The sequence below is a fragment of the Ornithodoros turicata genome, chromosome 8 (genome assembly GCF_037126465.1).
Source record: "Ornithodoros turicata isolate Travis chromosome 8, ASM3712646v1, whole genome shotgun sequence".
Lineage (NCBI taxonomy): Eukaryota > Metazoa > Arthropoda > Arachnida > Ixodida > Argasidae > Ornithodoros > Ornithodoros turicata.
The window spans coordinates 22,782,470-22,809,264 of record NC_088208.1 but is presented as its reverse complement, the minus strand read 5'-3'; the positions used below and the strand labels follow the sequence as shown (position 1 = coordinate 22,809,264).

Below are 26,795 nucleotides of genomic sequence, written 5' to 3'. Positions count from 1 at the left end.
AAACGCTTTGAAAGAATAAATGAGAACATCATCACCGAGCTTGTCACCAAAAGCGAAGTCTCAAGGCACTAAAAACAAAGAACTGAACTGAACTGAACTGAATATTTAGCGAATTCGGCGCACTGCGTGTATTCCCGGCCAGTAAATTTCGCGAAGTCTGGATATACTACAATTCTTGCCACTTAATTACCTTACTTGGCGATAAGCCCGAGATTGCTCGTAGCGTATTTTATAAAAGCGACATCGTACACGTCTGTACTCTAAGGCAGTTCAAACGCTTACCCGTACAGCAAACATTTCCCTCTAATAAATGTATATACCCCCCACCCCCCCACCCCGTACAGCAAACTGAGAAGATGAAGTTTGCGATTCCAGTGTAGCTCTCCAAGTGCCAAATCATACTCGACATTTTCGCGCGCCCTCAAAATTCGCAAAGTTTTCAATTCGCGAGCAATAGCTTCGGTGCGGGATATCCGCTGCAGCACCAAACTTTTGGAAGCTACACCCTAAGAAAAAGAACAGGAGTAAAATGGGGAGTAATTGCAGTTTCTAGTCCCCTAGACTGCAATTACTCCCCTTTTTAGTCCCCTCGATTTTAAACGTCCGACGTATATCTGAGGGACATCCATCGGACGTACGAATTCGTTAGGACATTATTCGTACATCCATAGGATATTCGGTGTTGTTGGGGGTAGAAGACGAGAGCCGTCGATGTTTTGAACAGAGACCGATAGCACACTGGCACAGACGGTTAGGGAAGAAGCGCCACCACACTCCGAACATCACCACAGGTGATGAAGGAACGAATAACCCAGAGACACGGGACACGAAGACAAGCACAAGAGTGTCCGTGTCCCTCGGTTATTCGTTCCTTCATCATGATGCACCAGTTAGTCTGCGCCCTATCTCTTTTATCAACACAGGCCGGTGCCTTTCATGCACCCCATATCCCGTGCGTCCCGTAGCGCGTTGTGCAACAGGTCTGTGGCAGCAGGTCTCGTAACTTAACCGCTTCTACCAACCGCTCCCGCTCTCTGTGGAGTGGCATCAATCGGGATGAATTAATTAATGGGAATATAAAAAAGCGGACACGCGGGACTTGCTAAAAATACGGGTACACGAGCGTTGTTGGCATCAGACACGACGTTACTTGAAAGCTGTGCCTGGCGTTGACACTATATGCTTTTATTACCTGTATTCGTTCTGAACCACGTGACGAATAGGGCATGGCGACGTTGCGGGAGCAAAAGTGTTTGGACCAGCTCCCACGGCATGGTGGTTAGGATGATCGCTTTTCCACGCCGAGACTGGGAGGTGACACGGGTTCGAACCCTGTCACCGGCTGCGCTGTCAGAGGTTTTCCCTGGGTTTTTCGAAGACTTTCCAGACGAATGTCGGCACAGTTCCCCTTGAAGTCGGCCCAGGACGCATGTTAACCCCCCTGTACCCCACTCCTTCCTGCTGTCCTCTCTCCATCTGTCCACGTCTGTACGCCGCTCAAAGCCACAGTTGCTTCGCTGCGCTAAAGTGGCGCTAAAAGAAAAGTGTTTGGTCATGCTAAAACAGTGTTTTTTTTTTGTTTTTTTTGTCGAGAAAGTTGCATGCTTCGCCGAGCAAAATCCCGTCGGATTGCGAGGAATGCCAATCAGCGCGCATCTGTACCACGCTGTAAAATTTGAAAGCATTTATCTTGCAAGGTCTACGCGAGGCTCTAACCCAAGGTCACAAATGCCGCAGGAATGAGAAGTGACGCCAGAATACATATTGGATGGCTCCCGTGACGCGAAGAAAAAATAAAACCCGACACGGCATGCCGGGTCTCATTTATTACGTCCTTCGTACCGCGTTCTTCTTCTTCTTCTTCTTGAAAGGGTGCCGTGTCTGCCGAGGACATTTTTCTCCGCTAATCATTATTATGGTGCAAGCGGCTGAGCGCAGCTCAATCTCATGTCAGCCTGACCGCTCGAGCAGCTGGTGGACGTGACGGACGCAGGTGGATGAACCAAGACTTCGCGAAGGAAGGATAGAATCGCGACGCCATTTCGTTCCAGATTCTGAAATTGGCGTAAAATCGATGCGATTTCTATACACAGGGTGTTTCTCCTGACGCGTAAAAATAAAATATAGATACGTATATATTATATACATGGTGTCTCAGTTAAATCCCCGGGCACACAAGCGAAGACGGCATCCATTTACTACTGAACTGCACGACATATGAGGACGAGAGGAAGATCCTCGAAACGCGTCTCTGCACAGTGGACAGCCGGCCACTTACCATTGCAAATATTCTGGGTGCATGGTCTACAGACGGACAACAATTAGGGCTACCTTCTACAATTCCTCAAGGCCGCAAGCCTGCGTGTCCTGTGACGTGTGTTCTTCCGCTGATCTTCATTTCCCTGTGTGTCTGAGTTTGTGTGTGTGTGTGTGCGTGTGTGAATTTTTTAAGAGTAGCAAGCCACATGTTGGCTGACCTCTCTCAACACTTAAAAAGATGAAGAGAAGAAGCGGTACTTCACTGCACAGCATGCTCCTATAGAGAACCATCATCCCGAACGACATCGTTTTTCTTGGATTCGCTGAAAATGAGGGACGTACGCGTTTTCGTGGTACTTATGCAGTCATGCTCATTGTCACAAAGAGGCATATGCCCCATGCTTTCCAAAGTGCGGGGTGATAACGGGATAATTTTGACCAATGGTTGTCCTTCTGCGTGCTCCACGGTGAAGTTCTGAAGCTGAACAGGACTATTCAGGACCTTTCAGCCGAGTGTTCGCAACTTCGACTCTGCTAGCACATGTCCATGCGGGCACAGGCGCTCTTTCACCTGTCACGACCAACCGTCTATTGAGACGTTGCTTCACCTTGCTCTCAACACAGTCGCCGATTGGGAAAGGTGCTGTCAGCCCTGCTCAGAATTGGCGGCCACAGGGAGTAAGATGCAAAGCGTTCAAATTGTTGGACATAAACGAAAGCGTGAGCGTCTAAGCGTGTTGCACTACTCCGCAGGCAACTGGGAGGAGTAACTCGCACTCCCGTGAGTTGAATTACTTCAAATGAATTCAATTCTGAATTACTTCGAATTCGAATACTTCGATTGAGTCCATTGAGATTAATTACTTTCATTGAATTCAGTTGGATTACTTCAATTGAGTCCAATTACTTCAATTGACCTGAGCTCACTCGATTACTCAATTGGAGCAATTCAATTCATTTGACATCAATTGAAGTAATTCAGTTCAATAGAAGAATTGAGAACCTTAGTTTGTGAGTATTTTGTGTTTCACCTGAGTATTTTGTGTCCGAACTAACTTGGAAGTAACTCGTTCCTTTTTTTAAGTAACCCTGTAACTGCGAGGCTGAAGAACTTCGTTATTAAATTAGTTATATTTTTAACACGGTAACTTAACTCGTAACGAGTTATTTTTGACGGGTAACTTCTCAATCTATGGAAACGGGTGAAATACGGAGGGAAAGATGATAGTGGCACAGGAGAGGGAGGGGTGTGCAGTCCCTCTTGCTCTGGGATTCGGGTACAGCTTCAGAAATACCCACCACAGAAAGCATGCGAGCATCCCTCAGTAAAGCCTTCATTGGGATGCTCCTTGTATCGCGGCAAGCGTCAGCATAATCGGTGGGGTTACCATGTGGAGAACTCCATGATCTGGATGCCCATTCTGTGCAGTGAGAACATTGTCTGGTGATGATCTGTTTCAAGGGTGCATGGCTCAACGTACATTCCTTCTTCTAGTTCTTCTTTAAAGTCTTCTCAAAGCAGACCAAATGCCGTGAACAGTCATATTTAGGCGCTCGCATGCCATTCTGATGACGGAATCCGAATGGATTCCGGAACGTCATTTTGAAGTGTTTTAAATATCGTGTGTGCCGGTGTGTATTTTACGTAATAAACTAACGTTTTCTGTGGTCTCGCGGTTCGAATCTCATTTCGACCACGTGAGATCAGTATTTCTTTGGGGATTGCTTTAACTTTTATCTTAAAATTGCTGAGTCATATGTGCCTCTCTGAGAATGAATAAATAAGGAAGAGACGTCATCACGGATGCACTTCACGCTCAACAAATGGTGTTTACTCTTCCAGAGATTCTTCATCTTACCATGTTAGCACAAAAGTAAGAGGTTATTTTGCTACCCCATACATAATTCAGCGTGAAGAGTGAAACATTTCCTATGCGATGTTTCATTCGCTTGACGACCCCTCCTGCTTCCACTTGTAAATTCGGATAAATACGTCTGTGTTGCCATGACGATGTGCCCATATGTGCGAGGAACGCAACCAGTGAGGAACAGGGAGAAACCGGATAATGTAACACTTCGCCTATTTCGAATACGTTTTTTCCAGTACTTTTTTTTTTTTTTTTAGATTCGCCGAAGTAAAGTTGTTGCAAACCGCTCAAACCAAATCACTTTGCATGCGCACGCTTATTTTACGAAATTGCTTTGAGTCGGTATTTTCGGCTTATTTATTCCGCGAATATATTTTTCCATTACGTACTCCGGACAATACTCTCTCACCTGGTCGACCTCTAGCACCTTTTTTTTAAATTTATTTATTGCCCATTTCGTATTAGAAAATTTGAGATTCTCCTCCGATTTAATCGCAACTGTATCCTACACTCTTAAAGCAGGTGATGATGATGACGATGATGGTGGTGGTGGTGGTGGTGGTGGTGGTGGTGGTGGTGAAAGGGTTCACCGTTGTCGACCTCACGACGCCCTCGGGGAATGTGCGTCCTGTGCCGACTTTTAAGGGAACTGTGCCAACATATATCTGAAGGCCTCTGAGGAAAACCGCAGAACTTCATCGCATAGCGCGCTCTTGGTCAATCATCATCCCGAGGGTCAACGTTCTGCCCCTGACTGGTTATAAACGGGAGGCGTACGCCTTTTTGCGACACTTATGAAGATACGTTGATTGTCGCAAAAAGGTGTACGCCCGACATTTGTCACAAATCAGGAGCGATACCGATATCATTCCGTGCTGGTTGGTTTTCAGCATGCTATGTAGTGACGCTCTGTTTTAAGAGTGTAGAACCTAAAAACAGAGCTGCAGGTACCACCGCCACCTTGTGACAATCGACATGTACCTCTGGACCATGTACCGCTAGGTTACGATGCATATGTGAAAAAGGTCCATTCATAATGATCTCGTTCTATTTCCTGATTTGTTGAAAACGGGAAGCACACGCCTCTTTGTAACGTTTGTGCACGTGTTTATTAACATCATTATCATTAGTAACACTCATGTGTTACTTGTCACAAAAAGGCGCATGCCCCGCGCCGTTCCGAAATATGGAGTGACAACGATATAGTTCGATGAACACATTTCGATGAAACTGGTGAGAACGACGATGACAGCAACAGAAAAAGATAATGCGCTATATGCAAGCCGGTCGGCTGTTGACGCAGCTCCCCAGTTTTCCTCTCTCCCCTATCGCCCCTGCAGGGACGTCACTGGTCTTTCTCCCAAATAAGTGGGTAAGATTTTCAAAGTGAAGGACACCTCATTTCTTCTGTGGTCCCATACAGGTCTACGAATACCCTCCCCTTTATTGCTGCCTTGTGAGTGGATAGACAGATTGCCACGTGGTCTCTCCACGTATTACCCTCTCCCCTACGCAGAGACAAAGTGTCATAGCGTATGAAGATGTAAGCCCAACATAGCACGCGACAAACCCACTTCAAAGCGATTATTCACCACAGCATAGCTAGTCGAAGCTTACCATCGATTGATTAAGATTGTAAAAGAAAAAAAAATGAGATGTTAGTCCCAAGCCACTCGGGATTGGCTACTCCAAGACGCGTTATTTAGGGCTCGTTATATGTAAAACAAATGAAGGGAAAGGAGGGCCTGAAAAAAAAGGAAGAAAGGGAAGCTATACAAATGTATACACTTTGAAATGGAGCTTATAGTATCGAACCTCATTTTTTTTATATAGCGTTACCAAATGATGTTAGTCTTTCTTCACTCTGCTGATGGCCGGCCGGACTGGGCCACTCCCCCTTCACTGCGTCAAAAACTTTCCCAGACACATCGTGTATAGTTTACGCGATTTTCTTTGTTATTTCCTCGTCCCTTTCAAAGTGTCAGTTTAGAAGATAGAATGCACTTTAGTCGATTGCTAGTGCACTGTGCCCCTCGTTGCTTTTAGGGTACATGCTCCACAGGGCAATTGCTCACTTGTGAGTCCTTGTTTCTGACATCCGATGACAGTAAAAAAAAAAAAGTAGTTGTAGTGGATTATAGCCCTAGTAGTATATACGTAATGTTACTTTTAGTTTCTTTTTGTTTTAGAACATACGTCGGGCTATAAGGCAAATCGTTGTCCTTGAGTCTTTTTCCTGCTTTGTAATTCGTCGGTTGATGGTCTTGTCGTGTAATTATCGGTGGTGGTCTCGCCATCACCACCACCACCACCTATCGGTAATTCCCGATAATACCGATAATTATTAGTAGTATAGTACGTGTGATCTGTTTTGTAATGATCTGTTTTAAGAGTGTTCTGCTACGCATTCCGAAACTATAAAACCAGTTGGTAATCCCTTATGAAGGCGCCGGGCTCTTACAAAGACAACCATCATCAGGATTGCTTACGATGAAGAGAGCGCGGTCTCATGACCGCCTGAACGATCCCTCTCCCACAAGTCATTAAACTCGTCCCGTCCCCTCCCCTCCTCCTCCTCCTTCAGCTTCTTTTTCTAATTTTAACCAACTCACACAACACGTGCCGTTGCCACCAGATATGCTCCGTCCGAGATAGGGGGGGGGGGGGGGGGGTTATTGGCAGAAAAAAAAAAGGAAAAGGAAAGATAAAAGTGGAAAGGTCAACCATGCAGCACGCTGGCTTGCTATTCCCCAAAAAAGAGAAGAAATAAATAAAGAAAGAAAGAAAAGAAAGGAAAAGAATTACAAGGGAAAAAAAAAAAAGAAAGAGAAACCCGGCTCACAGGGAGCCCAGGAGGAGGAAGGGTTTTCAAGTCGCTCTGCAGGAGAAACAACCGCTAATGTGCTGGTGTCAAATGAGGACATCTCCGTTAACAGCCGCGTGGAATGATGTTATTCTCTTTTTTCTAGCTCTTTTCCTTTCTTTCTTTTCTTTTTTTTCACTCACAAACGCGTTTTGGAGTAGCCAGTTCTGACTGGGTCGGGACTAACCTCTCCATATTTTTCTTTCTTTTTCCAATCCAATGATGTTATACTAGACAACTAAATACAGACTGCTGCAAAAAAAAGGGGTGGCAAGACGCCTGATTTGTAGGAAATGGAAGACGTACGCCTTTTTGTGACGCTCACGCAGTCACGCTAATTGTTATAAAAAGACGTACGTCCCGTGCTCTCCACAAATCAGGAGTGATAAAGGTATCATTCTGCGCAATGATTAGCCTTCAGCGTGTTGTGCGGTGAAGTTCGGTTGTGGTGGAGGTGCGGTGGTGGTTGCGTGGTGTCGGAAGGGGTAGTGTGGAAGGAGGAGCGGTCCGAAGAATTTATTCCAGCCAACTTGAACACAAATTAAGGAATCGAAATGAATAAAATGAAATTGAATTAAATGATATGAATAAACTTTCAATTCCACATTTTTTTCTTTATCACCTCATCCTCACAGAATAAAATGAATGAATGTATCAGCTTTATTTTCCAGAATTTTCTTTTTGTTCTTATCATCATCATCCAGAATACATCCGGACGGACCCCAAGACTAAAGGCCCGCGGGCCTGACAGCTCTCGGGGGCCCATTCAGTCATTCAAGACAAGACTTACAAGCAAATACAAGAAAAATATTACAAGCAAATCTAACACGCACACTAAAACTTTGCGCTCCTGTAAATCACACTGCATCGAGCTTATTTTCTATTGCATTTTAAAAAGCTTCTAATGGCCGTTCTTTGATGTTGAAATAGGGTAATCTTTTTACCAGACAGGTAATTCGGTGGGTAATCATTTTCGCCTACCTTTCTCTTCATTCAGTCATCCAAGACAAGACGTACAAGCAAATACACGAAAAACTATACACGCGAATCTAACACGCACATTAAAAAAACTTTCCGCTCCTGTAAATCACACTGCAAGAGTTTATTTTGTATTGCCTTTAGAAAAGCTTCTAATGACCGTTCTTTGAAATTGAAATCAGGAGAACCGTTTTACGAGACAGGTAATGCAGTGGGTAATCATTTTTGCCTACCTTCCTTTCTTTCCTTCTCTCTCTCTCTCTCTCTCACACTCACAGGGGCGTTGTGGGCACGCAATAACTGCAATTTTCAGCTAACCGAAGGGACAGTTAATGTATCACAATTAACTAATATAAGTAAGTTTTGGCATTCGTTCCCCATAATAAGCTCCCGTAAGAAAATTTCAGGTATATTAGATTAAAGGGGCACTAAAGTGCAAAAATGCCTTCTAGCCTAATGAAAGACGTCGTTGCACTAATAGCAATACTAAAGGAACAGGATTCATCCGTTGGGTCGGCAACGGCATTTTTAATTTTTTTAATTCCGCGAGCAGAATGTTTTCCGCTTTAGTGCCCGTTTAACTGTATAAGACAAATTGGCTAGCTAGAAACTAACTAATTATCTAATTAACTAATTAGCTGTAAGCAGCGTCAAGCGACACACCTCGGTCGCGTGTTTGTGTAAGTTTTCTATTCTATTGACGGGTCGATCCTTGAACTAACACTTTAAAAACCGTTTTTAAAAGTCAAACATTCGAAGCAAAAAGTCAAAATGTCGAACAGTAAAAGTCAAACATTTTAAAAGTAAATATAAAAGCAGCCCAGAAGAAGAACAGTCTTGTTCCACCCACAAACGCGCTTTGGAGTAGCCGGTCCTGACTGGGTCGGGACTAACCTCACCATGTTTTTCTTTCATATCCAATCCAATCCAATCCAATCCAGAAAGAACATTTAGTCTTTGTGCTCGAAATGTCGGCGGCACTCGTCCTGCGTCTGTTCCCCTAGCATTTTCACAGTCAGCTTTACTTATTTAGTTTATTAATTAGGCACAATGTATAAATACTGTCGACGACGAAGCACGTCTGCTAACAACACTTTGCAGGTTGCATTCGCGTAGAAAGCTGACTTTTTTTAAAAGTCTTGTTACATTTTAGTTCACTCTAAGAACAAAAACAGAAAAACGAACTTCACCACATAGCACGGTAAAGGCCAACAACCTGCACAAAATGATACCTTTATCACTTCCAATTTGTGGAAACCGCGGAGCGTACGCCTTTTTTGGAACTGCATAAGTGTTCGAAGGTGGTGGTGGTGCACTCTTAAAAATGAACTTCACCGCATAGCACGCTCCTAGCCAACCATCACCGCGAATGATATCGTTATCTGCCCTGATTTGTCGAAAACGGGAGGCGCACGCCATTTTTGTGACACTTATGCTGTTCATAATTGTCACAAAAAAGGTGTACGCCTCCCGTTTTCACCAAATCAGGGCAGATAACGCTATCATTCGAGATAATGGCTGGCTAGGAGCGTGCTATGCGGTAAAGTTCATTTTTAAGAGTGTAGGCGCGTGGCTCGGCGTGCCGTGAGCGGGTGGCTACACTCTTAAAAATGAACTTCACCGCATAGCACGCTCCTAGCCAACCATAATCTCGAATGATACCGTTATCTGCCCTGATTTGTTGAAAACGGGAGGCGTACGCCTTTTTTGTGACAATTATGAACAGCATAAGTGTCACAAAAAAGGCGTACGCCTCCCGTTTTCACCAAATCAGGGCAGATAACGATATCATTCGAGATTATGGTTGGCTAGGAGCGTGCTATGCGGTGAAGTTCATTTTTAAGAGTGTAGGAGCGTGCTATATGGTGAAGTGTGCGATCAAGTTATCTGTTGAAAACGTGAGGCGTACGCCTTTGTGCGACACTTATGCTGTTATCTTACTTGTCACAAAAAGGCGTACGCCTCACGCTTTCCACAAATCGGGGCTGAGAGCGGTATCATTCTGGGCGTGTTTTGTGGTGAAGTACTCTTTTAAGAATGTTGGGACAGCCCGTATAGAACACAAACAACTTCTCCGGAGGGGATGACTTGATCGATCGTGAAGACGGATCCTATTTCTTTCCACTTCTGCGAACATTCCACCTCGTCAGAGTGAAAATGGCCTCTGGACAGCGAGCAAAACTTTTACCGAGAATGCTCCTACGTCCTCTTTTTTTTTTCTCTCTCTCTCTCTCTCTCTCACGCACACTTTTCTTTCTTTCACTCGCAAGCACTAGATGCTGTCACGTAGTCAGTTAATTAAATCTTCCCCGCGAACCTCCTCTAGTCCAACTGAGTAACGTAGCTGTTTGAGTAAGCTGCCCTATTTGCCGACGGAAGGTCCGGCTGATCCGAGGATATTGACGCGCGTCTGCACATTAAGCTGCAGAGCGTCCCATCTATTTGTCATGTGACGCGCGAGCTCTCTGACTTCCTTCGCCGCTGGAGTTCGGTCTTCCCAAACGATGCGGCTTTTTCAGGATCTCGTGGTGTCAGGCGACAGAGAGGTGGTTGCGTTCGCTTAACTTTCTCTTTCTTTCTTTTTTTTTTAGTAACTGCAGCTATGAGCGACGTACAGATGTGGACAGGTGGAGAGATGACAACAGGAAAGAGTGGGGGGGACATGGGGATTAAAATGCGTCCTGGGCCGATTTCGCGGGCGACAGGGCGTTGCTGGCGTGGTATTTCTGGGCATCTCGAATCAGTGGCGTATCCAGCGGGGGGCACATCGGGGGCTCAACCAGTTACTCTCCCCAAGAAAGTAGCTTTTAACTGTAGCTAGTTATCTGCTTCAGTAACTAGTACAAAAATAACTCTCCTGTTAAATCTCATATTTTTCTACGGGAACGGGAGGCGTACGCCTTTTTTGTGACAATTATGAACAGCATAAGTGTCACAGAAAAGGCGTACGCCTCCCGTTTTCAACAAATCACGGCAGATAACGATATCATTCGAGATTATGGTTGGCTAGGAGCGTGCTATGCGGTGAAATTCATTTTTAAGAGTGTAGTCGTGACGATGCCTATTCGTGTGCGGCCAACAACGGCAAGCTATTTCGGCACCCCCCCCTGTTCTCGGCACAGTTCCCTTAGAAGTCGGCCCATGACGCACATTCCCCCAGAGCATCAGTCGTGACATGGGCCACCTCTATTAGGCCGACAACGGCGTGCTGTTTCGTTAGCACCACCACCACCTCCTGTTTTAGTTCTGTGTGGGTGTCTTCCCTGGGACGCTTTGAGACAAATGTCGGCATCGTTCCCTGTGAAGACGGCCCAGGACACACTTCTATATATACGCGGTTCGCGGTATACTTCTCACCTGTGTATTGTGGTAAGTATAGCCGGAGCATCGAGAGGGCATGATTGTGTGCTCGTTGTCCTAAAGGGTTCGGATTGTATACCTACAACGCATTGCACGTGTCGTGCGTGTAAATGGCGTCAGTGCGGAACAGAAAGACCGGCATTGTCGCCGAGACAATCTTCGACGCCGAACTTCACCTTATACGCTCCAACCGTCGTGCTTCGCGATAGTCGCCTCGGTTTGCAGATCCATGTCGAACTGGTCGTGTAGATCTATGTCGAACTGTCTGTTTCTTTTTCTTTTTTTTAATTGGGTGTTAGCGCCGCGAAGCAACTGTGGCTATGAGCGACGTACAGATGTGGACAGACGGAGAGAGGATAGCAGGAAGGAGTGGGGGACAGGGGGTTAGTATGCGTCCTGGGCCGACTTCAGGGGGAACTGTGCCGAAAGTCTTCGGAAAACCCAGGGAAAACCTCAGATAGCACAGCCGGTGGTAGGATTCGAACCCACCACCTCCCAGTCTTCAGCACGACCTTGGTTACCACCATCGAGCGGGCGCCTTAGCCCACTCGGCCATGCCGCTGGTCTGTCTGTCTCTGCTCCGCGTCCACGCACGTATACGTAAAAGTAAGCGATGTCAAGAGCGTGGAATGTTCTGCCGGAGAACAGGAAATCAGATCGATGTCGTTGCGTGGTTGTGCGGAGGCTGCGTGCCGAAAAATCGGAACAAAAAACATCGGCACCCGTACGACTGTTCCGCTGCTGCCAGCAGACCGGCGGCACGTTCTCATGCCGCGCCAGCTGCGGTTCAATGGCGGAAGTAAACGAAGGCATGGGAAAGCTTACCAAAGGCCACGCGCGACGTGAGCCTCTACCGTTTTGGTGGACGGGCATGGGTTTCTGTACGACATTCAATGTCGATCGGAAAGAGGGCCGTGTTTACGTCTCTTGCGACACGGGATATGGGCTTCGCCAGTCGTGGACCATCACTGTCGAAAAGAGGCAGATAACGAAGAAAGGATTGAAGAGTATAACGCTTATGCTGAAATGATTTTTTTTTCGACTTCCTGGCTTCAGATGAGGCAGTTTTAGGTCACAGTTTCATAAGAATACCGGTTGAGCGGAAGGAAGTGGCTACAGAGTCAAACCAAAGTGGGCCGTTGTTCTTGAGGCTTAGCAGCAGTTAAGGTTTCCTACACATTGGATCCCGGACAACTGCCCGCGGGACATTTGCTCATTCCCCAAGGACTCAAGGGCGTATAAATGCTCACAAACCGTATCATTCAACTGTTACGTTGTTACTTTGTCATATTTCGTGGCATATATAGCAGCGCAATTATTTTCATAAATATATTCAGTTACTCGGAATGAATGAATGAACGAATGAATGAGTGAATGAGGGAATGAATGAATGAATGAATGTATGAACGAACGAACGAATGAACGAACTTGCAAAGTGTAAATGCATCTGACGAGGAGAGTGCGCTTGTTTGTTTCTTTGTAAGAGGAAAAAAAAAAGAGGAGAAATTGAACTCTTCTCCCGACATTTTCTGCGAGTCCTAACATAAATTTTCCCCCTTCCCCAAGAAAAAAAAGTAGAAAAATCCGCTACTTGACTACTTCTCAAGTGGTGGTGGTGGTGCTTGTGCTGGTGGCGCTGTGAAAGGACTCGCTTCTCAAGTGCTTCTCAAGTTCGCAGTTAACCACTTATGCCAACGAGAGGCGTACACTACAGTCACAGCTTGCACTCTTAAAAATGAACTTCACTGCACAGCATGCTCCTAGCCAACCAACATCTCGAATGATATCGTTATCTGCCCTGATTTGTTGAAAACGGGGGGCGTACGCCTTTTCTGTGACAATTATGAACAGCATAAGTGTCACAAAAATGGCGTACGCCTCCCATTTTCAACAAATCCGGGCAGATAACGGTATCATTCGAGATGATGGTTGGCCAGGAGCGTGCTATGCGGTGAAGTTCATTTTTAAGAGTGTGCTACCTTTGGCAGTCGCCCCTTCAACTTGTCGTGCATCCTCGGTCCTTGGGACACCGCGGCCCACTCCAGGGCGGCCTTACGTCATGTAGTAGTTGTTGTTGCTTTTAGGCGACTGGCCAAAATGACTCATTGTGACCCGACAGCACCCTCGGACATTGCCGCCATCACAACCAGGACGGCCATCGCCACTCCGATCATCATCGTCATCGCTCATCATCGTCATCACTCATATTAGACCCCCTAGCTATGGGGTAGCGTTCCACCCCTATAGAGTGAAAAACCTCCCCACTTCATCGTCCAAATATAATTGTTGTTGTTGTTCGCTATTCACAAGTTTGATATTCACTATTCACATGTTCACTATTCAGAAGTCCACTGTTCACATGTGCACTATTCAGAAGTCCACTGTTCACATGTGCACTATTCAGAAGTCCACTGTTCACATGTGCACTAGAAGACCACTATTGACAATTAGTATGCACAAGATTATGCACAGAGAAGCCTAGAACAATCCTACAGCTCTGAACAAATTCCACAAGTGCCGCCAAGGCAGCATCCCTCGTCTTCGGTCCCCAAAGGGTGAGGGTTCGCGTCTTGAAGCTCGTTTCAATTCGTTACTGAATGGCTCTCATACAGATGCAAATATAGATGTACACATTTGTGTCTTCACCTGATGAAGTGCAGGTTCTGCACGAGAGCTTGTGAACATTAAAGATGTATTCCTAAGGGTGCTTCATTCTCTGGACTTATTGTGTTCCCGCACTATTATCAGACTGGACTGTGCAATTTTTTTCCTTCATTGCCCAAGGGTTGTTGTACACGCTTGACGCAAATGACGACTGTATTCTTTCATTGTTTCCCATATGCACACAGAAGATTTTTTGTTTTGTTTAAATTCGTTAAAACGTTGTCCGCCAAGCATTGCCACGATTGTAGGGTTACCGCTTCTGATTCGGTGAACGAGGGGGGGGGGGGTACGCCTTTTTGTAGCAATTGGGATAACGATAATTTCTCGTACCACCCTTTTACACCCTTTATCAGGCGCTATGTTGACCTATACACTCTTACAAATGAACTTCACCGCATAGCACGCTCCTAGCCAGCCATCATCTCGAATAATATCGTTATCTGCCATGATTTGTTGAAAACGGGAGGCGTACGCCCTTTTTGTGACAATTATGAACGGCATGAGTGTCACAAAAGAGGCGTACGCCTCCCGTTTCCAACAAATCATGGCAGATAACGATATCATTCGAGATGATGGTTGGCTAGGAGCTTGCTATGCGGTGAAGTTCGTTTTCAAGAGAGACGGCGAGCCGTTTCACCACCACCACCATCACCATTTTTAAGACTATGGGTGGTCGCCATAGAAGTTACCACCTTTTCACACCCTTTTTTCTTAGAGTGTATACTGTACATACGGTGCAAGACAGCTCAATATTCCACAATGGAAACCCGTGGAAGCCCAATGGAAAAAGTCAGACAGCAGTGGGAATCGAACCAGGCACCTAGTGATTGCTTTCCATCCCGCACGATGTTCTCTTGGTGTTCCCTTATTGCTAATACTCAGTCTATTTCATTAAACTCGAACTCTTGGTCGCCCTCTGGAGAGCTTTTGTTGAACTGATCAAGTCACCAGAATAAAACAAGACATAAAACGCATATTTAATGCAGAGTTCGAGGTAACTCGTTACTGTAACTAAGTTCCCTTTTTTGGTAACTTGTAACTTAACTCGTTACTTTTGCGCCGTGGTAACTTTCAGAGGAACTCGTTTCTTTTCCCAAGTAACTTTGCCAAAGTAACTTAAGCTAAGTTCCAAGTTACTTTTAATCCGCTTTTCACTCACGTCCACATATTTTCTTGCTTTCTCTCCGGTTCTTTCTTGGCATTTTATGCCATAAAGCGTGATATTCAATCAATGACAATATTCTATTCAGGAAGTAAGAACCGCTGCCATCGAAATGAAGCTGAACCATAGTGCGCCCACAGGGAGTAAGATGCAAAGCGTTCGAATTGTGCGAAACGATCTAAGCGCCTTGCACTCCTCCGCAGGCAACTCAAGGTCGAACTCAACCGTTCACGCGCGCTGCACCTATGTAGTGCTATTTTGTGTCCGAAGTAACTTGGAAGTAACTCGTTCTTTTTTTTAAGTAACTCCGTAGCTGCGAGTTACATTTCAGGCCCAAGAACTTCGTTATTAACTTAGTTACATTTTTCACATGGTAACTCAACTCGTAACGAGTTCTTTTTGATGAGTAACTTCGCGATCTATGATTTAATGTGCTCTATTCTCGATATCCTTCCAGTGGCAACTGCACGTTTCAGTAAGCGTTACTCGACAGACCATCTGCGGTTAACTTCGAATGCATCACGTTTTATGGAACACCCAAGCTTCTAGCAGTGATGTCTCCGGATTGTCTTCATTGACAACGACTTCTAATAACTCGGATGCTGAATACGTGACGCACGCTCACAAAAAAAAAAAAAAAAAAACACTAGTTCCCTTATATCTGTCTCCAAAAATTTATCTAAGTAACTGCAAAATGGTTTTGTTTCTTTGACGTATATACGCCCTTCACAATATCCTTGCCTTACTTCAACTGTAGATCGCCTACACTCTTAAAAATTAACTTCACCGCAAAGCACGCTCCCAGCCAACCATCATCTCGAATGATATCGTTATCTTCCCGGATTTCTCGAAAACGGGAGGCGTACGCCTTTTTTGTGACACTTATGCGGTTCATAATTGTCACAAAAAAGGCGTACGCCCCCAGTTTTCAACAAATCAGGGCAGATAACGATATCATTTGCGATGATGGTTGGTTAGGAGCGTGCTATGCGGTGAAGTTCATTTTTAAGAGTGTACGCCTGAAACTGTCAACTGTACACTCTTAAAAATGAACTTCACCGCATGGCACGCTCCTAGCGAACCATCATCTCGAATGATATCGTTATCTGCCCTGATTGGTTGAAAACGGGAGGCGTACGCCTTTTCTGTGACAATTATGAACATCATAAGTGTCACAGAAAAGGCGTACACCTCCCGTTTTCAACAAATCAGGGCAGATAACGATATCATTCAAGATGATGGTTGGCTAGGAGCGTGCTATGCGGTGAAGTTCATTTTTAAGAGTGTAGATGCCCCTCTCTTTTGTTTTACACCTTTTTTACTTTGTGACATACTACGTTCGACAAAGCGAACAACTTCATCTCTGCCTCGCTAAACTATATATTCCGTAATATTTTCCCGAAATAATTTACTCTCTTCGTGCAGCAGTCCCAGTTCGTGTACCGATAAGAATTACGGGACGGTTACGACTCGTGTAACGCGAAATTCAGCGTCAGCGGTGCGTGTGGTGAACTGAGCCCGGATGAAAATGCGTAGACAAATTGATTTAAGCATGATGAGTATTGATTTGTGGTCGCTGAAATGATTGGCGAGGTGAGTCGTGTCCTGAACGAGGGGGCTGCTCCTCTTGAACACCAAGTCTATATGCATGAGCTTTATTGTCTAGTTGTGGGTTGGTGGATGTCGGTGCACAGCGTAAGGTACAGTTGTTCGGACATATCACTTAGGCAAGTGGTGTTCTTGGCCAGTGAAACGTCCACGTTGAAGTCGCCCATGACGAGAACTTTTTTGCGTGCGGTAAGGCGCGAGTACATACACGATAAAGTCGCGGATGCGTTCCTGTATGCGAGGCGCGAGGCGAGAAGTAGCACACGGCCACCACGAGCCCAGTGGGAAGCTGCACCCCAAGCAGCACAACATATTGGCCCAATATTGGCAATACTGGTCCAAGATTAGACCAATATTGGACCGGTATTGCCGGTATTGGGCCAATATTGGGCCAAGTTGTTGTGCTGCTTGGGACGGCACAGCAGACGCTGTAAAACTGACGTACTTTGGTTTTTATCTCACTTTCCATCGATAGCGGTTGTAATGTGGCGGGACTCTCCTCTTTACCCTCAGCGCTGAGCGCACATGCGATAAGAGTTTTCTGCGGACATGCGAAAGCCCACGACGCCGACGCGATCTCGGGAAAGTCTCCACTATGTAAATAAAAATAAAGTATAAATAAAATAAAAATAATATAAAATAAAATATAAAATAAAAATAAAATACACCGGCACGGCGTAACATGAAAAAACAAAAAAAAGAAAAGTTGTCAGACCTAAGAAGTGAAGTTGTCAAGGTTTAAGAGGAAAGCCTGAAGGCCACTCACTTTATAGGCTCCCTCACCGGCTGCTCTGGATTCTCTAATACCTCTCAAACTTAAGACTCGGTCGTTTCGATGCGTACACCAGCATCATTCATCAGCAGACGAACCAATCCTTTTAAGTCCTAATGATACCCTTGCAACACTCAGGGACGAATTTTATCGATACAAGAACGTGTCCCCTGGGGTTTTTTCTTTTTTTTTTCTATCGTGGGGTTATACCCTTGAAACAGAACTTCACCGCATACCGCAGTGCTTTGCCAACCGTCATCCAGAATGACATCGTTACCCCCTCCTCCTGATTTGTTGAAAGCGGAAGGCATAAGCCTTTTTGTGGCACTTATGCACTTGCGTTAATTGCCACAAAAAGGCGTTCTATATCGAGAAGTCCTGTTTTAAGAGCGTGCTCCCAGTGCACTAAAAGTAATTTCTGATGCGACGCAGGTATTGTGAAAACTTCCCCAAATAAGTAATGTCTGTTCATAACTGCATATTTGAACTTCAACCATGGAAGTGGAACTGTACTCTAAAAAATGGAACTTTTTGAAAACCGCACAGCACGCTGTGCGCCAAACGTTGCCACGAATGATAGGATTATCGCTGATTCGAAAAAAAAGGGGGGGGGCGTACGCCTTTTGTGGCAAGTATCGTATATCCAAATCGACACAAAAAAGTGTACGTCACCCCCTCTCTCTCTCTTCGAAACAGAAGCGATAACCTTATTATTCGTGGCAATGGCTGGCGCACAGCGTGCTATGCGGTCAAGTTCTGTTTTTAGTGTGTACTAACAATAACGGATTGCGCAAATGTGATTGGTTGTTCAGTGATGTACACCATTTCTCGTAAGTTCAACAAAAGCCTGAAGTCACGCGGAAACACTTAACAACTGTCTCGTACATCATCTTCTCCAACGCTTTCATCCAATTAACGCTTAACGCGTCGCTACATTTCTTTTCTCATCGCCGCTTCTAACTTCCTTATTTCGGACCTCCTAACTTTATAACTTCCTAAAGGTTTTTATGTGGACATTGCCACCTGCAAGAAATGGAGCTGCAGGCGACCTATGAAGTCACCACATAGCGCCAGCAAATATACACAGTTAAAATGAAGAAGCTTCTAACCCTCAAAGCAGAACTTCACCACACAACACCGCTCATAACCACAGTTGCTTCGCGGCGCTAACACACAATGAAGGCCAACCACTGCGCAGATTGATAGCGTTGTCGCGGATTTGTGGAAAACGCGAGACGCAAGCTCTTTTGTGACAATTAACATAACCGCGTAAGTGTCCCACAAAAAAAGGTCTCGTTTTTCGACAAATCAGCGCAGAAACCGCCGTCATTCGCTATACAGTCAAACTCCTTTACAACGAAACTCAGGGGACAGCAAACAAAATTCGCAGTAAAGGTATTTTCGTTAAAAAGGATGTCTATTATTGGACCTATAGGCTCCAGCGGGACCGCAAAAAAAATTTTGCTGTAGTGGTATTTTCGTTAAAAAGGTGTTCGCTATAAAGGAGTTTGACTGTAACGGGTTTCCGGGATAGTGTTGTGCGGTGAAGGTTCTGTTTTAAGAGTGTCGCACCTTCTCTGTTTTTGGCGGGAAACCAGTTGTTAACCTGTGGTTACTCGCGTAACGCACAATTAACGCAATAAATAGATAGATAAATAAATAAATAAAATTAAGGCGTTACTCACATCCCCAGCGTCTGCCTTCACACAGCACTGTCACCACTTCGTAAAAAAAAATTTAAAAAATATGTCACAAATATCCAAAAGTGAGCACCAACCGCACTTCCACAGACACAAGAACGTTAACAGAACAATCCTCGAGTTTGGTCAGAAGGAGGAGCTCGACCACGTCACCACCTGGTTCATTTCTCAGAGGCAATCGACGCACGAGAACGAGGCCTGGGCCGGCAAAATCGAGAACGCGCGGCCTCTTTGGCTGCGCCCGCGGAACGCACTGTGGCTGGGGCCACCACGACGTGTGTTGTGCTTAGCGTGAGACGGCGCGCGTCAGCCAGACGTCGCATTCGCTAAAAGCGCGCGCGCGGTGGCCGATTCTACTGCCTCTCTGCGGTGAGTCTTGGCAGCACGCTGCTTGCTCTTTTTTGTGACGGTGAGCAGAAAGGAAAAGCTGAAGGGAGCAGACACAGGCTTTTTCGTGCGTGCCGGTCCTTTCATCGGCGTGCGAAGAAAGTTTTTTTTTTTCGTTGTTTGTTTCGTTTTATGTGCATATATGCTTGTATGCTTCGCTAATATGTGTGTTTTGTGTTTGCTCCGCTCGCGAAGTTTGTTGTGTGTCCGAACGGGGTGTCTCACGGTGAAGCGCGTGAACTGCATAATGGTTCAGGAGGAACGACCTGATAAATACCCCTTTTTTCCTTTTGTAAGCGGGAATACCAAGTCGGCTGCTGGAGCCAGGCTAACCTTTCCCCTCTTTCGTGTTTTTTTTTCTGTTTTGTTTTGCAATAAACCTATATTGCCCCCCCCCCCCCCCCCCCTGCTGTCTGAATTGTGTACGCTTTGTTGAATGACAGCTCCCACTCTGAGGTTGTGTATCCTGTGGATTGTGCATGAAATCGACGAAGTGATGGAATGTCACGGTGTCGGATGTACCGGCGCTACTATAAGTAGCGCAACCGTTCGCTAACTTGTTCCAGTAGCGGAGTAGCAGAAAAGGTATTTCGTAAAAAAAGAAGAAGAAGAAGAAAGTATACATAATTTGGGTTTCCGGTTTTCTGTATTTACCGCAAATGATTATGGTGGTGGTGGTGGTGGTGGTGGTGGTGAAAGGGCGCGCTGTTGTCGGTCTCACAGAGGTGGGCAACGTCACGACTGACGCCCTGGGGGAATGTGCGTCCTGGGTCGACTTCTACGGGAACTCTGCCAACATATGTCCGAAAGCGTCTGATGAAAACCCAGCAAAAATCCCAGGCAGCACAGCCAGCACCGGGATTAAAATGAACTTCACCACATAGCGCACTCCTAACCAACCACCATCCCGAGTGGCGTCGTTCTTTCCCCTGATTCGCTGAAAACTGGGGGCGTACGCCACTTTTGTGGCAATATGCTATCATAATTGCCACAAAAATGTCGTACGTATACGCCTCCCGTTTTCATCAAATCGAGGGAGAGAACGTTCACTTGGGATGACGGTCGGCTAGGAGCGCGCTGTGCGGTGAAGCTCTTTGTTTTTAGAGTGCGGAAGGCACCGATAAACGTACGCCGTTAAATTCTTCTACCCTGCCAGTAATAGTAATTATAAACCGACAATCACCGGAATGAACACTTCAAATCGTCCATTGTATCAAAGTATATGGTGATAAATATAACACATAGGAGCGTGTTTCTCTTCACTTAGTTTTGGACGGGGCAACAGTGGACGGTGCGGTGCTTGCTGCAGCAGCTGTCAACTACACTATTAAAACAGAACTTCACCACATGGCACGCTCCTAGCCAACCATCATACCGAATGATATCATTGTGTGTCATGATTTGTTCAAAACAGGGGGGAGGCGCCTATCTGGGACAAGATAATCTGTCCCGGATACGCGCCTCCTCCTTCTTTTCTGTTTTAACAGTGTACAGAGGGTCATGCATCGCTTGGCCGGTTAACGCCCCACGCCGGCGCTGTCCTTTGAGCAAATACGGAGTAATACCCTACACTCTTAAAAATGAACTTCACTGCATAGCACGCTACAAGCCAACCACCATCTCGAATGATATCGCTATCTGCCCCGATTTGTTGAAAACGGGAGGCGTACGCCCTTTCTGTGACAATTATGAACAGCATAGGTGTCACAGAAAAGGCGCACGCCTCCCGTTTTCAACGAATCAGGGCAGATAACGATATCATTCGAGGTGATGGTTGGCTAGTTGCGTGCTATGCGGTGAAACTCATTTTTAAGAGTGTAGCCACACGGCAAACTTAATCCATTAAACAGAACGGCATTAACTTCATCTCTTAACCAACCGTTTCTTTTTCTTTCCAACCAAGCTCTTTCCACAAATTATGTGTGCTAACGGTATCACTCTGCGCAGAGTAATTGCTTCCCGGTTTATACCCTAGCCACATGTCAAACTTAATTAATGCCTTAAACGGAACGGCATTAACTTCACCTCCTAATAACCAACCATCATCTCGAATGACATCGTTCTCTCCCCTGATTTCATTCGTTGAAAACAGGAGGCGTACGCCTTTTCTGTTACAATTATGTCCTGTATAATTGTCACAAAAAAGGCGTACGCCTCCTGTTTTCAACAAATCAGGAGAGGGAACGATGTCATTCGAGATGATGGTTGGTTATTAGGAGGTGAAGTTAATGCCGTTCCGTTTAAGGCATTAATTAAGTTTGACATGTGGCTAGGGTATAAACCGGGAAGCAATTACTCTGCGCAGAGTGATACCGTTAGCACACATAATTTGTGGAAAGAGCTGGGCGTACGCCTTTTTGTGACAATTAACCTAACTGCATAAGTGTCACAAAAAGGCGTACGCCTCTCATTTTTTTTAACCAATCAGAGGGCACATAGGTTACAATACTCCCTACTTTAGTCCCCCGGTCCCGCAATCCCGGTCCCTTTTTTGTCAAAATTTTTAAATTGGCGTGTGAATTGTTTTGTGTCTTCTGTATGCATCCTCTTATATTTGAACTTATTGTTACATACGCCCCTCCCCTCTCTAATGCTAATAGCCCTGAGGGTATCATAAATAAATAAATAAATAAATAAATTCACTCCCCAGCGCTGGAAATAGTCACTAAACCTCGTATACAAACTTCCGTATGATTTGTCCCGAAAGGGACTAACGTCATTGCCGCAAAGCATCTAGCCTACAGAAGAATTGTGATTACTGTTTTCTTTCTTTTTTTTCTTTTTTTTTTTGTTACGCTCTAAAAACAGATCCCCCTCCATCTGTCCACGTGTGTACGCCGTTCATAGCCACAGTTGCCTCGTGGCGCTAACACGCGTTCAAAAAAAATAAAAATATAAACAGAACTTCACTGCATAAATCACTCCTAGCCAACCATCACATCCCGAACGGCATCGATCTCTCCCCTGATTTGACGAAAACGGGGGGGTACGCCTTTTTGTGACACTTATGAGGTTATGTTAAACGTCCGCGCCCCGACCCCCGCGTTTTCCACAGATCGGCAGTGATACCAGTAGCATTATGCACTCTAGAAACAGAGCTTCACCGCATAGCACGTTCCACGTCCACCATCATCGCGAATGGCAACGTTCTATCCCTTGATTTGATGATTTGATTTGATGATTGATTTGATGAAAGAACGATGTATGCCACTCGGGATTATGGTTGGCTAGGCGCAAGCTACGTGGTGAAGTTCATTTTTAAGAGTGTGCACAGTGGTACACCTTCCACGTGTTATGTGGTGAAGTTTTATTTCAAGAGTGGAAAACATGTAAATCGTCACTAAGGGGCGTATGCCCCTCCCCCTTATCAAACCAGGAAGAAATAGCTGTGTCATGCGGGTGCAGTGGTACACTCTTAAAAATGAACTTCACCGCATAGCACGCACTTAGCCAACCATACTCTCAAATGATATCGTTATCTGCCCTGATTTGTTGAAAACGGGAGGCGTACGCCTTTTGTGACACTTATGCTGTTCATAATTGGCACAAAAAAGGCGGACGCCTCCCGTTTTCAACAAATCAGGGCAGATAACGATATCATTTGAGAGTATGGTTGGCTAAGAGCGTGCTATGCGGTGAAGTTCATTTTTAAGAGTGTAGGCGCGTGTCACCGGCTGGCGTGTTACGATTAAAACTGATGGCTAAGGCTGTACGTACGTAAGCTCGATGGGGTCGTATTCCTTTCCTAACCACCCATTATCGGAAACGATATATACATCGGGCAATTACGACCTCGTTGAGATCCTCTCCAAATGCTCGAGCTATCGAATGTGGAGATGGTGCTCTAATGTTCGCTTCCTGTTTTACACTACTCTTTTTTCTTTCTTCTTCTTCTTTTCTCCTTGCGGTCGAAGAAACCTCACGCAGACGCAATTAAAGTCTCGGAAACAAATTGCTCTTTTCCTCGACCCGAAAGCAATAGCTGCTCCGAGCCCTAAGGATGACAAAAAAAAAAGTGGCTTTAAAAATACGTTACCTCGACAAAACTGCTAGTCCATCCTTTATTATTTTGCAATTTTTATTTGACTTTACCGGCATTGCGCGACTTCGCGCGTACCAAAGATCGAGATACACTTTTTGCAGGAGCTCGTATAATCAGATCAGGCTGTGGGATTGCACTTCCAACGTTGTCTTCTTCTCACTTTCACTTTCACGGTGGTGTGCTTTCAAAAATAAAAATCAGGAAGACGTCGAAGACGCAATTTTCTGTTTTTTATTATTATTATTATTATTATTATTAGTTCCACGGAAGACGGAACCAAACGAAACCAACGTCCAGAAACAAGGGTTCGCAGCTTTGTAATAGAAGGGGAATCTTTTGCAGGCTTAAGGTGGGTGCCGAGGGAATTTAAGACCAAATCCACCTAAAGTCGGTGCGTGCCCATGGGTGATAAAGGTTTTTCTTCCTTTCTTTCTTTCTTTATTTATTTTTGGAGGTTTTTAAGGAAGTAGTGAAACAGCATTGTAGGTGTTGAACTGCGAGGTCTACCTATTAAAGTTGTGCTGTTTGGAATCACTGCACAAGGCCGATATAGAGGCGGAAAATAAGCGCGCTGGGATTCGGTGGCTCGATCTTATATAGGAGACCCATTTTGGTATACGAGGATCAAATGCGGTTGTTCCTTTATTGCCACGCGCGCATACAGGGTGGACCGCGTGTGTACAGGGTGTTCCAAGTAACATGAACGAAACTTTAAAAAAAAGTCATAAATAAATGGTACATCGTACGTGATTGAGACCGGCTCCATGCTGTTGGCAGTCGTCCTGCGGACGTTGCAGTATTGTTTTATTGCCCGTAGTTGAGTAATTAACCGATATTACATGGAACTGGATCAACTCAGAACCAAATGGTGATTTGAATCGCCCATAGAAACCGCTATCTGAGTTGTTTGCAAACAAACTCCACTTAGGTGTTTTTTTTTTTGTCATGCACCGAAGAAAGGTCATCGGTCTGCGGAAGTGACGTCAGTGTCCTCGTTTCCGTGTCGAGCGCCTCACAGGTTCCGATAGGCAAGGAGCTTCGTGATCGCTGAGTGCTGCGTGTTTGAAATTGGTTTCCCAGTCGCAGTCCCCTGAAGCAGCATGGGTGGCTGTTGCGCTGTTGTAAAGGGCTGACTCTTCCCTTCAGGACTACAATGCCAGGTATTGGCACAGCGACGGTAATGCTGCGTACTTCTCCTACATATGAACGTATGGAAGAATATGAAACCCGCAACATCAAAAACGAATTTTTGACATTTTGATTTTAGCACTTTTTTTTTTTTCAGCTGCAGCTAAAAAAACAAAAAAGCTGCTTACACACATGAAACACGCACAGCCGTTGCAGCCGTTGCAGCCGTTATAGTCAATGTTACATCACGTGCGTGCTTATACCGTCGGTAAATTAGTTTATGTACACACACAGAAAAACACAGTTTATTAGTCAGATTCTGACAGTCGCGTTTTACCGCTTTCTAACGATGTTTCTAGAGTCAGGCACATCAACCTCCAGCACCCATAGCGTGCGTCGTCTGCTAGCGTAGACACGGAAGTCGACCCTTTTCCCATGATTCTTAGAAAGTACCGTTCACCTAAAATATGTCACGTGACGACGCATATCACTGCAGCGAGCTGCAGTGAGCAGAAATGGCCAACTCCTATTTGACAAAGAAAAAAAAAAGTTCGTTACCCGTTCAGTTATGCCTCGCTACGTTAACAACTTCAACAGGTTCATATAGCGGAAGATTCGCAGGCAAAATCTGAACTGCCAATCATACAGCGTGAATAGAGATTACTCGTGGTTAATCATGCGGTCGTTAGGGGTTCGCGCATGCGGATGAACAGGGTGAATTATAGGCGCACCTGATGTCTGAATACTTGTGCATAACAATGCGCGATGCAAATCATTCCGGTTACGTTGGAAGGGCCCTATATCCTCATTATCCCGTGCAGTTATTCTCAGCTCACATTTATGGCTCTTACGCATATTAGCTACTTAGCACATAAGTACATAGATACACTGAAAAGGTTCACGTAAAAATCGTCTATACTTCGTCTATACGTCTATATAATCGTCGAGCCCTCCCTATGAACGAGCCACGTCTGTATCCGACACAACGGCGAGGAAGCTGGCGATACTTGACATCCATACTTCGTACCCTGATACTGAGGGCCCTTGAGCTTGCGTCCTTTTTGTCCATCAGTCTAACGGTTTGAAGTATATGCATGTCACGACTGTATATTTTCGTATATTCGAAGTTTGAGGACATTCTCCCCCATCTTAGAGCTGTCTTCAAAACGAACTGGAGCGATTATTTATTTCTCGTTGAGCGAAGATCTGCGAGGATCGTTGGTGGCTCTGCAGGACGTCGTGCGGATCACATTCGGAGTTTGACGATTCTTGTGCCACGTTGCTCTTGTAGCAGGCGGGGTAGGCCTTCAGACAAGCTGGTTTGATCGAGCGAATCCTTGCAGTCTGCGCAATCTTTCCCTGGACTCTTACTGAGGTTGCAGTCCTCTGGCAATACTTTCGGACCACACTGATCCTCAGCGGTTTCCTGCGTGCTTCTGTGTTCGTACTGTTCGCCGCAGTTCCTCGATTTTGGCCCTGAGGTCCGACGGGTGCGGATGGCGTGACATCGCGCGTTCTTGTATGGTGACGAAATGAATAGTCCTTGAAGGGACCTTTTTAACATACGCGTGTCGTATCCTAGCGGCACTCCAGCGAACCACGCTCGGATCGCATCAAAACAAATCCACTCGCGCCGTTCGTGCGGTCTCCCCACTGGCCCCCACTTCTGTCGTCCCGATACTGCGCCATCTAGTGCAGACGGAGCTAACCCTCTCCGGCGCCTCAAGGTCATGCGCATGCGCATAAGCTGTTGTGAAAAAGGTCCATTGCGCCAGCTGGAAAGGCAGGAGGCTGACTGACCGAGACTTGACTTTCGAACTGACCGGGTGTAGCGAGATGAACTGTTCGGCTGGTGGAGACACGGTAGGAACTCCAGCGAACGTCCCAGTATCCCAACGTCCCAGTATGCAACGTAGGCAAGGAGGCCAGGACTTCTCGCTTTCGAAATTGCCGCTTCCACCTGCCATATTCTTCCTCCAGTACATCTTGCAGTTCGTCGTCGAA

The 26,795-nt window shown here is 45.6% G+C and overlaps 1 protein-coding gene across 4 annotated transcripts in view; it reads right to left on the bottom strand.

Moving 5' to 3' along the window:
- LOC135366718 (5-hydroxytryptamine receptor 2A-like) overlaps positions 1 to 26,795 on the bottom strand; it is a 312,589-nt gene that overhangs the window by 259,057 nt on the left and 26,737 nt on the right. Inside the window, exon 1 of one of the 4 annotated variants that reach the window (XM_064599553.1) lies at positions 19,220 to 19,482. The exons of the other annotated variants lie outside the window; for them this stretch is intronic. The gene's annotated coding sequence lies outside the window, so the exon portion shown is untranslated. Of the gene's footprint in view, positions 1 to 19,219; positions 19,483 to 26,795 lie in introns of those variants that run through there. 4 annotated transcript variants of the gene reach the window in all.